We start from the raw sequence: 11,337 nt of genomic DNA, 5'->3' as shown, positions 1-11,337 counted from the left end.
TGTATTGTATTTTATTCCACATTTAGAATGTATGTAAAGCTGAAACCAACAATGGTGACAATAAATTACTTCATAGTCTGTCTGTATTCACATATTCTGGAAGGAATACATTTAAAAAACAAGAAATGCAAATTCCAAGAGGAGATAAACATTAGCGTGGACCACCATATTGAACTGGAAAGTACTAGAAAAACATGTTAAAACTTCCAAATAAGAAATTTATGGTATGAAAACAACGAGGCTGCTGTGAAGTAATTCTAAACCTTTGAAAATTAGAAAAGTACAAAACAAAACAAAAGCTCATCCATTAAAAAATATATATAACTTGTTTCATTTAAGGTCCAACGTGATATGCCGGACTGTATATAACGCCCAGCAGGTGGCACTAAAACGAAGATATGAGAAATGATCAAATTTTATGGAAAAAAAAAAAACATCAACAAAGATTACAACATACCAGGTGCAACTTACAATGTGTTTGAATTAAACTTAAAATAACTTAATACTATTTATGTTATGTTATTTATGTTCTCTGGTCCCTGCTAGTGCCCACTGTTCCACAATATAACAACTTCTGAACAAATGGTACTATTTTGCCATTTACAGTTCAAAGTACTTAAAACAGCTGTAGTGACGACTATGCTAGTATACCTCACAATTAAACCAAGATGTGCACAGACTATATAAAAAGACCCTAACATTGTATTCCTCTCTCACCTAAATTATATCAGATAAAACGTTTCCCATTTTAGGTTAGTTGGGATTACCAAACCCTTTATATTTGAATTTATTTGTTCTATTTCTGTAATATATTGTTTTTAATTCACAACTTTTAATGCACTAAGATTCATATATCTTTTGCACAATTTGGAAAATCTGAGGTAATGATTTCTAAAGTTCTGAACTCTGAACATTTGACTGCATTGGTAGCACGCCTTTTGGATATATTTTTGGATAATCCCTCAAACACCTTGTTTCCTTGTGCGACATCAGGGAAATAACATGAAAAATAAAATGAAATGCAAAGTATCAGGTAGAGAATCGTGGCTCCTGTTATTCTGCCTCAACCTTGTGTTGTCACGGCTAGTATGGCGGAGGACCCTAGAATGCAGACAAGCAGGAAGCAACGTGGCGCAGTGAGTTGAAAAAAGATTTAATAACCAAAAACAAACTTGCAGGCAGACAGACAGTTGCAGATTCAGGCACGGACAAACTTAGGCAAAACAGGCTTGACAGAACAGACTTGGCATAAACAGATGAAGTGTGATGTTTCCACGAGGAATGAACAGAACAGATGTGAATATATGGACCAAGAACCAGGTGAAATGAGGAGACTGAATACTAGATGCAGGTGAACCGAATGAAGATGACTGAAAACAGACAGGGGAGAACATAATGTGGCTGGAGCAGAACAGAGACTCTTGAATACAAACTAATAGAAACATAACTAGTAAACTATGAAATTAAAGCATAACCCGATCCAAAAACCTATCTTGACAAAACATGAACTAGAAGACAAAAACTAAAGCATGACCAGGAAAATAATAAACAGAAGCATGATTCAAAACCAATCAAGAATAATAATAATAATAAGAAGAAGAAGAACCCAAAAACATCCACAAATCATGACGTGTACAGTTTCTTATCCCTGAAGTTGCCATATTCATCTGTTCAATTATATGCAAGCATAAATCATCATGGGACTGTCCAGCCACCATACTGTTTAGGAAAGAGATGGGTTATATTTTCAAGAGATTAATGTGTTTTAATGTGAAATGTGTGTATCACAGGTAGAACAAAAGCATCAGACCCAATGAAGATGCTAGCAGAAGCTGGTTAGAGAGCATCATTATCCACAGTTAAACAAATCCTGCACTGACATAGGCTGAAAGGCCACTCAAAGAGGAAGAAGACAGTATTCCAAAAGCAAAATAAAAGGTCAGATTAGTTCTGGCAAAATACGTTCTGGAGACAGGTCCAGTTGTCTGATGTAGTAAAAGTTTAACTGTCTATAATGGCCATAATTGCAAATGAGGTAATATATATATAAATCCCAAATTGTGAAGTATGGGGGTGGCAGTATCACATGTGGCTGTTTTCCTGTTGGAGGTACTGCTGCACATCACAGAATAGATTGAGATATTGGAAAATCTTCACCCCGGACGTCAAAGCTTAGGCACAAATGGGTCTTCCAAATGGAAAATTACTAAGCAAAAGGATTCACAAATTGGCTTAAAGACAACAATGTCAATGTTTTGGGGTAACCATCACAAAGCCCAGATCTCAGTTCCATACAAATGTGTAGGCAAAGTTGAAAAGGTATGTGGAAGTAAGATGACCTACAAATCGGACACCATTATTGCAGCTCTGTCAGGAGGACTCGGCTAACCAAAGAATTCTGAGAATCTTGTGCAAGGATACCCAAAATGTCTGCATTATTCACTTGAAGGAAAACTTGCATTTATAGCAAATTACATTTGTCCTACTGGAAAGGAATCTTGCAGATTCAGAGTTTGGTTTACAATTCAAGATGTATTTATTTTTTATATTTTTTAAATGAAAGGAAGATTTTGGCTTTGATGTTTTTGTTTTATTATGGTCTCAGTATCGTTTGTTTCATTACAAACCAAATGTGATGGTTTTAGGAATTGGTCCATTGATCATTCTTTCAAATAATGTGTGGTAATTTTGAGAGATACTTTAATGAGTAACAATCATGTAAAATTAATAACAGCTATAGACAAAGATGATATTTGCAAATGACATCCTGCAGATAATCTCTCCACAAAGGAATACGTATCTTCTGCTCTTATTCGGTTACTTCCTTTGGGAGCAAGCCTAGGGGTGAAAAGGTGTCAGCAGCAGGACAAAGAGCAAAAACTGTGTGGATGTTGCTTAACAGCATCTCAAACTCCAAGTGTCTTTAGTCCTTCTTCTAACCTGTGCAAAAATAAATAAGCTAACATTTATTCCCAGTTTCTTCTGATAAAATGAACTGTTTTTGTAACATGCATTTAAAGAAATATTAAAAACTAACTGCACCTTTGAAAGGGGCCTTGGATGCAGGAGAAGATCTCGATCATGGATGCTTGTTAAGGATCTGACACAACCTGCATTGGTCATGTAGTCTAAAAGAGGAACCGTGGCTCTCAGAAGCTCCTCCAGAGTAGAACTCTGGAGATACCTAATACATTAGTAGATACCTAATACAGATATTAGTAGATATACATTAGTATATACATTAGTAGATACCTAATACAGTTTAACAGAAGGGTAAACAGACAAAATCAGATAGGAACACCACAATCTTTTACACAGTAATCTTAACTATGAATGTTCTCCATAATTCTTATGTACAATTAAAAGTAATTTGTGAGTAGATTAGCCTTTTTCAGTTTTTCATGGAGGTCTGCATCAGTTACATCTTTTAATGTAGGGCAAGCTGCATTTGAACCTCCAACCAAGCTAGCAAAAAGGACTGGAGAAAGGAACCATGGAGCTGGACCTGCATGGACAAGGCTAACAGCAATTGCCCTTCCAGCCATAAAGTACTTGTCCTCCCTTTAGGCTGTATGGCAAAAAAAGATTCTACAAATATGATTCAAAACAGAAAGATGTTGATAATAAATACCAGAAAGTGAAGAATCAAAACAAACCTGCACTATTCACAGCTAAATGTTTGCTTTCAAACATCAGAGACATTGGCAAGGTTTCAATTAGTAAATGCTAAAATTCTCTCCATGGGTCAACCAAATCAATCGCCTCTTCATTTTTTACAAAATCATCAGAGAATTTCACATTCATTGAGAAATGTGGATTGTATGACACCCTTTAAAATCCACGTAGGGCTCCAGTTAAAACCGCTGAACGAATGACATTGAATTTGCAGTGCATTGCAGTCTCAATATTTTTGGAAAGCTCTTCCAAGATCTCCTTTACTGGCAAGTTCTTGGAAGAAGTTTCAGATCTGAAAGTGAAAAACAAACATGGCTTATCACTTATTTAAAGTACTCTCCAATCAGTTTGCAAAGCATCAACAAGGTTACTTAATATATTTTAATTTAACCCCAAATATTTAAAAAAAACTCAAAATATCTTATTCAGCAATGTCTGAATATTCTATAACTTAAAATTACAAAGTTGCTAAAAAAGTTAAAGTGAAATAATTTATCAAGTATAGATACTCATAAGTAAGTTTCAATCCTGGCCAAAATGGCATGATTAATTTCTTCGTCATCAGAGGACAGATCAGAAACATTTGACATCACTGACAAAAAGGTTGTGTAGTTGGAGCTTGCATGTGCTGTTGGTTCATCTTGGCAGAATTCACTGATGGCAGAGGGGGTTGGAGTCTGTAGCAGATGAGCTGGCGCTGATGGAGGTAGTCAACTGAGTTGCAGTTGTAGCAGAAGGCGGGATATTTGAATTGCTGATGTGAGATGGGCAAAATGTCTACTCCTGGCAATTCCTCATCTGCACTCTCCCAGTCATTGTTGTAGAAGAGGGCGTTTTCGAATGTGTCGAGCTGTTTACTTCTTGCCATGGCTCTTGTTGTCTGCGGAGATATTTGATATGCAGTCACGGTTCTTACTTCAGGATCTTCCTGTAAGATTTAACCAAGACACCAAATGTCAATTTGGAAACCAAAGTTTTGAAATAATAAATTTATCCTCAACTCCCATGGAATTTGCCTCTGTAAAATTATCTTTGTAACAGAATATAGTAACATTTATTTCTAAGCCATCTAAAGGGTCAATAACAATGCTTTAATAACCAAATGATGGAGCCAGGGTTGTTCTGAAGCAACAATATTATCAGATGTCTTTAACATCCTGTGGATCTCTCAATTGTTTAAATGTTGAATGTAGATTAAAGTATACTTGTGTCCATAGACAAAACTACAGTAATAAATATATATATTTCTTTTACACAAAACAATACCATAACACACAAGAAGAGTTTGTGATGGTCTGACATACAGAGCCTTTGATCTGAAGACCTTCTGGATCAGCTGGCCATTCAGATGTTGACCCTCTTGGGGTTTGGGAGAGATAAGTTTATTTCCACTGCCCATGAGGATCTAAAAGGCTAAATATGGTGTTTTTGATATTTATTAAAACTGTGCCTATTTTAACAGTTTAGTATAAATACCTGAAATACCTGTCATTCTGAGGAATTGTCAGACCAAAGCCATCTCTGATTTGCTGGATTGTCCCAAGATTTATGAAATTCAAAAGCACTTAGTACGTGACCGTTTTCATGGAAAAGTGGCTTGCAAATCACTTCCCACGTGGGATCTTTATTAAAGCATTCGTGGCAATGGATACCTCTGGATCTGATAAACAATGACAAGAAAAAAATTTAATGTATTTAACTGAGGAGGTATTCCATGATCAACAAAGGAATCTATGCATCTAAAACAGACAGAGAGCATTTAAATTTAATTAAATGAATTCTCTTTGTCTGACCCGTCACCCGTTCTTGACCCGTTCAAGAACCCCTCATGACAACTACAAAATCGAGGCACGTGACGTCACCCAGTACGGCAGAGAAGGGGTCCAACCCTGGAGCCAGGCCTGGGGTCGGGACTCGTCGGAGAGCGTCTGGTGGCTGGGTTGCTCCTCGCGGGACCAAGCCTGAACAAGAGACGCGAGACCATCCCCCAGTGGGCCCATCACCTGCAGGGGGAACCGTGAGGGACCGGTGCAAAGAGGAGTGGGCGGCGGACGAAGGTGGAGACCTCGGCGGCTCGATCCCCGGATGCTTAGGCTGGCTCTAGGGACGTGGAATGTCACCTCGCTGGGGGGGAAGGAGCCTGAGCTTGTGCGGGAGGTCGATAGATATCGACTAGAAATAGTCGGGCTCGCCTCCACGCACAGCGTGGGCTCTGGAACCCATCTCCTCGAGAGGGGCTGGACTCTCTTCTACTCTGGAGTGGCCCGCGGGGAGAGGCGGCGGGCTGGGGTGGGTTTGCTTGTCGCCCCCCAGCTCAGCCGTCTCGTGTTGGGGTTTACCCCAGTGGATGAGAGGGTCGCATACCTGCGCCTTCGGGTTGGGGAGAGGTCTCTGACTATCATTTCAGCCTATGGGCCAAGTGGTAGTGCGGAGTACCCGGCCTTCTTGGCGTCCCTGTCGGGGGTGCTGGATAGTGCCCCTCCTGGGGACTCCATTATTCTGCTGGGGGACTTCAACGCCCACGTGGGAAACGACAGTGACACCTGGAGAGGCGTGATCGGGAGGAATGGCCTCCCCGATCTGAATCCAAGCGGTGTTTTGTTATTGGACTTCTGTGCTAGTCACGGATTGTCCATAATGAATAAATTTGATCACAGCTGTATTGCAGAATTTCAGGTTAAATGCAAAGAAGTATTTTAATTCAATTCAATTCAAATTCAAAGATACTTTATTGATCCCCGAGGGGAAATTATAAAAGTCAGCGTTGACATTTTTATGGTATACCCAAACAAAACAAAAACTGCAGTGTTTGACTTAATCAGAAATTAAGATAAGAAGCTTGATTCCAAACTGGACTTTTTCCCACATAGTGTTTAAAAAAGAACAAACATCATTTTCTTTAATTTGGTCTATTTAAATTTTGAGAGTTGGGGAGAACTTATTACTAGAACCCCTCTTTTACAATCCAAATGCTGATAAATGCTCCAATATTTTATCTCTTAGTAATCTGAAATCACCTTGTGTACCTTTGTACTCATATGTATTCCTTTAATCTTTAAACCCTAAGAAATCAAACAAGGAGACTGAAGTTTGAGTCGACCATCCTCTTACTGTTAAGAGAGCCTTTATTTATTTTATTTTCCTAAAATGAAGGATTTTACTTGTCTTGATTCTGTTATAAAAATCCTAACCTTGGTTCCAAAACTAAACTCTTCAACCCCAATCTGTGTTCCCCAGAGTAGAAATTTTGAGTATTATTGCATTTCAAAGCCACCAAATGACTGGAACTCATCATTGGCTTAGATCTATTTTAATAGGTAATCGGTCTACCTTTAATTAAATATTATAATTTTATGGACCCAAAATCTATGGCTTAGGGAGTCCAGGAACCACAAGTTGAGTACTACTGCATTGAACAATGGTGTTAACTTTCTGCAGAGATTGAAGGATTGGCTAAATATATTATTTCTGCTTGGACAATAATCAGATTTAAAATTATTAGTTCACAGCTCCTAATTTACCTCAGATCATATTTGCTTCTAACCCAGTTCATAAGAAGCTTCAGACATCATTATGCTAAAAAGCCAAAAACAAAACAAACAAAAACACAGATCTGTTTTAAAATAAAGAAAAAGCATGCTTAAAAAACTTGGTACTGTGGTGGAAAATAACTCCACGGCTCTGAAAGCCTTTTCATGCAGAGTCTTTTAGGAAACATGAGATTAGTTTAATTTTTGTGTGGTACCACTGTCCAATCAGATTCTTTCTAAATAACCCCATTTTTCATTCTCATTTTAAAGGTTTGTTTTACCAAGGGAAATGTGTTTAACAAAACCAATTACTGTCAAAAGTTTTAAAAGTTTTTAGCTGGTGATATCTTAGAAAACAACAAGTGTTTTAATATTTCTGTGCAGCACAGAACTGATTAGGTGTCCTTTCCTTCCCCAAAGGGAGAAAAAAGGAAACTGCAGAACCAAGCCTTTCATAGTTTTTGTCAGGACCTGATATAAGGTACAGTATAAATCAACACGCTGCATGAATCAGAAGAGGGAAGAAAAACCTAATATAACCTCTTCCCAGCAGCTGCTGTGAAAAACAATGAATTTGTACTTTCCATAAGCGTCAGTTAACACTTGCGGACAAAAACTGCACCAAACTGTAAATACTGTGTCAGAAACTGTATGAAGACCATCTGCAGTAGAACTAAGCCTGTTTTAATGAGGTCTCTACCCATTAGATTTATGGGATACAAACTCTGACAACAGAAAATAATACCTGAAGGAGAAACCCATCAGGTTTTACGCATTCGCTGGGTTTTAAAAATACTCCTTCATGAGATCTGTCCTGAGAATAACATAGAAACACTTGGTTACTGCTGAGTTTTAGAGATGTTGTAACTTCCTCTGCTTTTAATAACTTTTAATAACTAGAATAATTGACCCTGAATATTCCACGACAAAAGAAAACTTGCTTCTCTAAAAGAATTAACTGGAAAGTATCAAATGAGTTAAGTTATCACCCTTTTAAAGATACTTTTCTAACCCTAAAATAATATTTTAACCCACTATATCTGTCCACGTCAAGCAAGCGTCACATGAGCAGCGGTTAATAAGCGTTCTTCATTGCAGAAAATAGGAAAAGATTTATGCAAATGTGTGTGTGTTTGTACGTTACCCCCATCAGTTTCTAAATCGCTCCAGAGTCAGACTGTCATGGCACACAGTCCTCTATCAGTCCAAAAACCAACCAGGCCCTTCCCCGGTCTGTTGGTGAGACATTCAATCATTCTTTGTCCACTTTAACTTCTCCAGGAGGGAGAAAGAAGAAACTTTGCTCCGGTTTCTCTTCTGCCCGCACAAGATGTGCTTTCAATATAAATCCAGTGTATCGCTCTTCTGGCTCTTGCAAACAGCATGGATCGTTGTCCATCTCAGAGGGTCCAGATTTCTTCTGAGTTTAGTTTTTTTTTTCTTGTAGAAAGTCACACTGCGATTTTCAACATGCAGGAAGGCAGATCTCTCTCTTTCAGGCCGTGCTGGAGAAGCGTCTCTTGCGGAGTAGCCATGGAGAAGGGCAGGTTTCTAAAATCCAGACTCAAAAACGCAGATGTTGAACTCAAATCCCATATATGTGTGTATTTGTGTGTGAGAGAGGCAAAAGAAAAGTTTAGTATAGGTTCAGATTTTGCACACAGAAATATTATCAGTCAGTCAGTCAGTTGTCCCCCTGCCTGTAACTTCCTTCCACAACATGCATTATACTCCTTTCTAAAACAACTTTCTTTTCAACTCTCTAATGTCCCTTTTCACTTTTACCTTATTTTCCGACTGATCGCAACATTTAAGACAAACGAAACTTCCTTCAGGAAAGTTTTAACTCTTTAACCCCTTAATTGATGCACTCTGTGCTTTTTAATCTTTTCCTTATGTTTTTTTCTTTATTTTTCCATCAACTGTTTTACTTGAAACTATTTAAACTATTTAACTTATTTACACTCAAACTTCCATGCTGTGAAAAACCAAACTTATCTTCCAAATTAAAGCACATTTAACACAATCATCCCCACTTTTTCCTTTCATTATTTTATAAATCAGAGTATGAAGAAGGAGACACCCCTGATGCCTCAAGGTTCCAGAACCATTTTTTTTTTACCCGTTCAGCGGCACGTCTGCCGACTGGCTTTTCTCCTTTATGAGGTGTAGAAAATTGCTAAAAACCACCCGCAAAACCCTGTGTTTTGCTTTATCCCATTGTTACCAATGAGAACCTCCCTGCCATTTCTTTGCAGGGTAACTGGGCCCTCAGCTGATGTCCTCCCTCTCGCAACTCTGGAACCTAATTAATTAGTTAGGAGATGATGGTTAATGTGTAATAAAAAATAATAATATACATTATATCACACAGAGCAACTTCTCACCCAGATATATTTGAAGACAAATAGTTCGGATCTAATCAGCCAGAAGTTGCAGGCGGGCACCAGAACTCCCCTCCCGTAATATGGAGGTGGACTGAGAACAACTCTCAGGCTGGCCAGGCGTCCGTGTCCCATCCTGCGGTCTCCTCTGGCACGTTAGATCCTGTTCGTGACGCTAAAATTGTTGTGGAATTTTCTTATCAAAGTGGGTAGAAGTTGACTCATAACAAGAGGAAATCCGGACTTTGTCTTTATAAGTTTTATTCAAAGGCATTCAGCGTTTGAATGACTCTGTCACCAAGCAAGTCAGTTGAACAGAGCCCTGATCAACATTTACACACAGTATTTATACCAGAACATGACAGTGTTATCTCAACTGCAGAGAGTCCATGTTCTATGACCCCAACCCTTCTTGAGTTCAACAGTGACAAGCTTATCTAGGAACAGACCTAACTGCCCTAACTGACATTGTCCTAAAGATGGGTCTGAACCATTAAACTTCTGATAATGGCTTTACAGCTTACTCCCTAACACAGATGTTCTGAGGAGTAAGATAAAAAAAAAATCATACACTGTGAAATGCTTACTGCAAGAATTTCCATCACAACGCCTTCCTCGGGAGGAGTTCCAGGCACGTCCCACCGGGAGGAGGCCCAGGGGACAGCACAGGACACGCTGGAGGGACTATGTCTCTCGGCTGGCTTGGGAACGCCTTGGGCTAACCCCGCGGAGGAGCTGGAAGAGGTGTCTGAGGAGAGGGACGTCTGGGCGTCTCTGCTGAGTCTGCTGCCCCCGCGACCCGGTCCCGGATAAAGCGGAAGACGACGAGTACGAGTACGAGTACGCTCAGTTCAAAATCCGCACACGCGCCAGCAGATCTCCCAACTTTGCCCTGCTTCTTTTGTGACAAGTTTACCTCTCACTCACATAATTACAAGTCTCTCATTCACATTGCAATAATCTCTTATTTATACGTGTATTGTCATTCATTCTTTCTAGTAAAAATGATCACATTCAGTCTAGTATTAGTTCACACACACATACAGGTCCTTCTCAAAATATTAGCATATTGTGATAAAGTTCATTATTTTCCATAATGTAATGATGAAAATTTAACATTCATATATTTTAGATTCATTGCACACTAACTGAAATATTTCAGGTCTTTTATTGTCTTAATACGGATGATTTTAGCATACAGCTCATGAAAACCCAAAATTCCTATCTCACAAAATTAGCATATTTCATCCGACCAATAAAAGAAAAGTGTTTTTAATACAAAAAACGTCAACCTTCAAGCAAATTCTGCATGTCATTCGGAAATCAAGGTGCCAGAGTCTGGAGGAAGACTGGGGAGAAGGAAATGCCAAAATGCCAGAAGTCCAGTGTCAAGTACCCACAGTCAGTGATGGTCTGGGGTGCCGTGTCAGCTGCTGGTGTTGGTCCACTGTGTTTTATCAAGGGCAGGGTCAATGCAGCTAGCTATCAGGAGATTTTGGAGCACTTCATGCTTCCATCTGCTGAAAAGCTTTATGGAGATGAAGATTTCATTTTTCAGCACGACCTGGCACCTGCTCACAGTGCCAAAACCACTGGTAAATGGTTTACTGACCATGGTATCACTGTGCTCAATTGGCCTGCCAACTCTCCTGACCTGAACCCCATAGAGAATCTGTGGGATATTGTGAAAAGAACGTTGAGAGACTCAAGACCCAACACTCTGGATGAGCTAAAGGCCGTTATCGAAG

Source organism: Girardinichthys multiradiatus, chromosome 7, assembly GCF_021462225.1.
Source record: "Girardinichthys multiradiatus isolate DD_20200921_A chromosome 7, DD_fGirMul_XY1, whole genome shotgun sequence".
Taxonomy (NCBI): domain Eukaryota; kingdom Metazoa; phylum Chordata; class Actinopteri; order Cyprinodontiformes; family Goodeidae; genus Girardinichthys; species Girardinichthys multiradiatus.
Note: the sequence above shows the minus strand (reverse complement) of the source record.